Source organism: Crinia signifera, chromosome 11 (genome assembly GCF_055691185.1).
Source record: "Crinia signifera chromosome 11, ASM5569118v1, whole genome shotgun sequence".
Lineage (NCBI taxonomy): Eukaryota > Metazoa > Chordata > Amphibia > Anura > Myobatrachidae > Crinia > Crinia signifera.
The window spans coordinates 87020108-87026472 of NC_139227.1; positions in this window are offsets into that span (position 1 = coordinate 87020108).

Genomic DNA, 6365 nt, shown 5'->3' on the forward strand with positions numbered 1-6365 from the left:
GCTGATGTCACGTTTCCGTAATGTCCCGCCAAACATTCTTTCACTTAATGGGTTAAGCATGGGAACTGCACGGCCCCCACATTCTTGGGGTAGAGGTGAGAGATTCTCACGGATTCTGGATTCCGTGGCCTTGCTGGGGCCTGCAATGTGCGGAGATTCCTTAAGGTGTAGACAAGTATATTCTTGCAGACGTGTAGGTGATGGTTCTGAGCTAAGAGCACAGCAGAAAACAAAAGTGACTTTCCACCTATTAAAAACCATGCTAATTATATAGATAGCAGGGAAAAGTGGCTCTAAATTGCACACCTTCAGTAATGGAAGGCGCCATCTGCTGGGAATAAAATAGTTTACACAGAGAGAGAGGGTGCAAATGCACTATGCGATCATTACATTATAATCTATAATAAAAGGTTGTTGGTATATCATTGGCCAGTGATATTGGCCTGCCCACCAATCGTCCAGGTCACCTCTTGTCGAGCAGGTCCCTAACACTAATTAGATAGATATTATAAAAAATATAATATATAAAATTTACTACAGAAGGGAAAAAATGGCACTCTGGGACTCGGTCAGGTAAAGAAAAAAACTATTACTGTGTGCCTACGGCGTTTCGGGCAGAGCCCGTCTTCAGGACATTAACGGGTTAATGTCCTGAAGACGGGCTCTACCCGAAACACTGTAGGCGTACTAGGGGACACACAGTTAATTACCGTTAGCAATGTAATTTACTGGGCAAGAAATTGAATAGCCCCCCCGTCATTGAAAGCTCAAGACTACCAATTGGGGACTTGCGTGTGTGAAAAATGATGGTAATCTGTTATCCCAACAGTATGTGTTTTATTCATTGATGGTACACAGAGAAAACCAGTCCAAAGGAGGGGAGAACATATAAACTTCATATAGGTATGTGGTCATTAGATCGACAGGTAGAAAGTTGACACCTAAAATGAAAAAAGTCCAATATGGATGGTTGACATGGAAGAGTGTCGACATTAGTTTTCATGATGTTTCTTATTTGTTCATACGTTACCATCCCAGTGGGCATAGAGGGAGAATACAATAGTGTGCCAAACGCAAAGAGGCACCGTGCCCGAAACATGGAATATCTGGGTATGTGTTATTGGGTCAACCAACCCAGGGTTGACATGGCTTAGGTTGACACCTGCAATAGATCAACATGGATGGAAGGTTGACAGTCAAAAGGTTGACATGGGTTTTTTTTTATTTGTCCCGAATGTTGACATGGACACCATATTGGTGCACCACATCCCCTCGCATGGCTCGCTGCGCTTGGCACACAGTTCTATTCTCCCTCCGCGCCCTATTAGATGGCAGAGCCTGTCGGTTAAAAATCCATGTCCACTTTTTGACTTTCGACCTAATACTCGGGTCAACCTTCCTTCAATGTTAACCTTAAGCATGTCAATATATTTCAGGTGTCGACCCAATGCATGTCGACCTTAATTGCGTCAACCTAACAACCGGATACCGGCTAATCTATGGCCAGATTCCTTTAAGGCAACAACGGTAGCCACTCCGGTTTTCCAATTATGTATGTTTGTTTCTTTATTCTTAGGATACACTTTTGTAATCGCTATGATTTTTTCCTGTAGTAATTCTGACATTTGTTTACTGAAGATGATTATATTCCTCTATTGGTGAGATTGTGCATTCCCAGCATCCTCGCTGTGGAATCCGACCTTCTAATCCGCCTCTGTCACTGCTTGCAGAAAATCCAAGCGATGTACTATATAATAGGTCACTTATTATCTAATGAATGTTGAAAGAATTATTTTTGGTATGCTATAGTACACTCGGGAAAAGGTTACATTTTAACCTTGGCGGATATTATTATACTTACCCAGATACAGGATACAACTCTGGCACTAAGCTATTGGAAGAAGTTTATAAATAAATAGTTGTACTGTATATGTGTGTGGATGTCATCGCAGGTTGGTTATCACTACAGTACAAAATCTAGAAACACAATTGGCTAAATGAGTTCAGCGGCACACCGTCTGGAAGAGGAGTTTGTTGTTGTTTTTTAAAGGGGCAATCCTTTACAAGGCTCTGTGTTTCCTTTTATACCAGGCATGCCCAAAGTGCGGCTCGGGGGACAATTGCGGCCCGTGCTGTCATTTCAAGTGGCCCGCAGCCTCCAGCTGGAAGCAGGCAGAGCATCAGATGTGGGAAGCACAGCACAGGACACTAAAGGTGGGGCCCCGGCGAGCGCGCCTTTACCTTGCTGTCTGCTGCAGTGAGGAGGTGCCAGCCGCCACAGTCAGATGTGTTTGGCGTCTGACCACTGCTGCTGCAATCGTATATAACTCCACAATCAGTGACAGTAGTGTTTGGGGAGGGGGCAGCAAGGGGAAACCTTCCTCCCGTAACATGCAGAGTGGAGGAGGAGAGCAGCGGGAGCCCAAGCATCTCCTGTCCTTGCAGTGCCTGCTTTGCCTCTCCTTTCTCTGGCTCACACAAGGGGCTGGGAAACATAAGGGAAGAGTGGGGGACATACAGTGAAGGAGGGTCAGGCTGGGGGACATACAGTGAATGGAGGCAGTGATAGCCATTCAGAGAAGGAGGAGCAGGGGCAGGCTGGGGACATACAGTGAATGGGGGCAGAGTGCGGTACATAGTGATTGGGTGTCATACAGTGAAGGAGGGTCAGGCTTGGGGACATACAGTGAATGGAGGTACTGATGGACATTAAGAGAAGGGGGCAGGCTGAGGGACAGAGTGAATGGGTGCAGAGTGGGGAACATACAGTGAATGGGGGACATACAGTGAAGGCGGGGCAGGCTGGGGGACATCCAGTGAATGGGGGCAGGCTGGGGGACATACAGTGAAGGGGCAGGCTGGGGGGCATAGAGTGAATGGTGGCAGATCCGGGGACCATTCTGATGTGATTAATGATTCAAAGAATGTCAGGCTGAATGGTCGGCCCCCACACATTTACACTTCACCAAATCTGGCCCTCGTCGCAAAAAGTTTGGACACCCCTGTTTTATACGATTGCCCCTTTAAAAATAAAACCTCCACTTTCAGCCAGCAACACAAAGGCTATTTTCATTTGACCAATTGCATTCTAGACTGTCTAAGGACACCACAACATGATCATGACTTAACTATTCTTTTTTGAACCCTTAGCTTAAAACGTATAGAACATTGATATAATACTGAGCACTGCATAACGCAAAAGCGGTAGATCACTCTACAAGAATGTAAACCAAGGAAATTGTATAGGAAAAAAAAATAACTGTAGCACATTTAAAAATATGAAAGAAAACTGTTTTTTTTTTTTTTTTTTTTTTTTTGTGGGCAGTCATATGTATGTTATGTGATTTACTACTCTGACAGCAGGGGAGAACCACCGCCTCCAGGGTACTTCTGTCTGGCAGCAATCGTAACCGTTACTTGAGGATTAAATCATTTGTAGCAAAGGCAGCAGTTTCAGATGGATACAATGTGATCAGCACATGGCAGGGTGGAGTATGGTGTTGGGACAGTGTAGGCCCCCCAGTGGGTGTGACCAGAGTTCTGGAATGGAGATGTGGAATTGCTTTGAGGGTGGGGACCATTGCTATGGTTACCCGTCATTTGTATTTATTCCCATGTGCATAGTATGTTATGTTTCTTTTACTGATCCCTGATTAAGTGTATAATACAGTACCTGGGAAGTTTTCTATCCTACAAAAAAAAATATATACTTTTATGCTTCGCAAATAGAGAACATCCAAACATTTGCACAAATTCACATCATGTCCTGTCAGTAGCCCTGATTACAGGTGGCATAAAGATAAGCACAAAAGTAGTCATGTGATAAGGCAGCATATGCCCCGTGCCTGGTGGACTCATTTATTTATTCCAAAGGGGTCCTTTTTACTAAAGCTTATAAAACCGGTAGTGGTTTTGCCCATAGCTAGAATACAATCGGTTGCTATTATTTTTCTATTGCATTCGACAAAATGATAGACCACACCACAAATTGTCTGTTTTATAAACTTTAGTAAATGTATCCCAAAGTCTAGAACAGAGACCCTAAAAGAGACCTAAGATGTCCTTGATTGACAGACTCTCAATTTTCTGACCAAGGTGATGCTGAGATTATTACAAAGAATATAGAGTTTAATATTAGCCTATTAATACAGTATTTTGAGTGCCAAGATCTTTGTGAGATATGCAAAATATCCACTAAAAATTCCAGCGTTGCTGCATCGCTAACGTTTGTTTTATAAATTCAAATAAAAAATGTTCTTTCAAAAATGATTATATATCCTATATAAGGTAAACAATACAGGACAGGACATTATGATGAATTAAAAATGTTTGCTTGGCACTCAGAGGGAATACATCCTCTAAACATCCTAGCGACTGGTCCTAGAAACATCCTAGGGACCTTGTGTTTCCATGATATCCTAAAATAACGACTTGGAGACTAAAGGTGGCCATACACACGCAGATTTATCTGCAGATATGTCTGGTTGGAACAAAAACATGGTTATGGATGAGAGCAAGTGACAGTTGACCATGTGCATAGAAATGCTGGAAAACTGACAAACTGTCACTAATCCATAACCATGTTTTTGTTCCATCCAGCAAGATCTGAAGATAAATCTTACTAGTGTATGGGCACCTTTAGGTTTGGCAGAAAATGTTAGCTTTAATTTATTTAAACTACTCTAAGCTTGAATGCTTGATTAAAAATACAGATGGAGCCCCTCTCTTTCATTGCCGGCGCCGCCAGAACGTCACCCCTGGCGAGTGCTGGCGGAGAGGGACTCCATTAGACTGGGGCGCGGGATCCTGCCTGTCTCCACTTCAGGGAGATGGGCAGGGTTAGGGGTGCAGGGAGGTGGGGGCAAGTGTCAGGGAGCGGCGGCGAGGCTACGCCCATAACTATCCGACAGCCTAAAAACAAGCAGTATCTGCTAGACCTTCTAACTTCACTACACACCCGTCCAGGCAGTATTCTACCACTTTGGATAGCCATGCCGCACCAGGGATTTCTTACCCGTCAGGAACCTGGGTTTGACTCAGCTTGTGATGCCTTTACACTGGCATCGCTACCTGGGTGGGTGACGTCACTGGAGGCAGATCCTGAGCCGGCGCTGGGAGAGCAGATCATCTCCCAGCGCCGGCTATTTCACTGCTGTGGACTGTCCCGGGTTGCATTGACCCGGTTAACCCATTTACACTGAATCGCTTGCTACCTGGGTTGAAATCTAATGGGTGCAATTTACACTGCACAGTATCCCGGGTTGCTGCACTGTCATGTGCAAAAACCTGGGATATTTATGGTGTATGTAAAAGCGGTATTGGAGGTCTGATCTTACATTTATAGAATTTAAAGAGGTAAGATGGTGCTATTTGTATTTTATTGTCTTGTCTTCTGGAGCCTCATACACACTAGATGATAAATCTTTACCTATATGAACGATAATGATATATCGCTCATATTGTCCAATATGTACGCGCACTATCATTAACGGTGCACACTCCCACAGATCGTTAATAATATATACTGTCCTCTGTATATCCAGGTCAGTGTTGACTATAACGTCATCGACTGCAGGTTCACGCGAGGGCTGGGTGACGTCACTGAACTATGAAGTTTACGATATCATTCAAGGTGTATGCATTATGTCATTTGTCCGGGAGCGCCACTGATATCGTTGACAATATTGTTCGTGGAGCGTATCGTCAAGTGTGTATGGGGCTTTAATTGTATATTACAAAGGGCAACGGATATAATGGGGTTTATTTACTGCGTGGCTTTTCCAAACCACTGCTTATCTGTGCTTCTGGATGTGGGATGTAAAGTTAATTTATGGGAAATATTAAAAGAAGAAATAAGGAATGTTTTCCAATGTCATACCAACATTCTGGGTCAGAGGGTAAAGGGCAGTCCACCCTCGTCCTGGGGACAGGCCAGCAGCATTTAGAAGACCTAGGCCCTTATTCTGGTTCACTCGCAAAGGCAAATTCCTACTAAAATGGACAGAACCATGTGCACTGCAGGTGGGGCAAATGTAACTTGTGTAGAGTTAACTGATGATCTGGCACTTATGGAGTTTTGCAGAGGTCCGATTATCGATGGTTCCTACAGTCAGTCATCATCATTATCATGCTCTGTACCTCCAGCCCTCACCTAGTATAAGTGCAGAGAATAGTCTTGGATTCCCTGAAGGAACTGCATGCTCATTGTGTGCACCTGCACAATTATCCAGATGGGAATAACGCAAGACAGAGCAAGCAACTGCTTCTGGAGAAACCACCATGTGGTGACTGAGGATTCCCTACATACATAAAGCACCTAAAGCATACAACGTAGCAAATGTACCATTCCGCTTAATTATTATGGA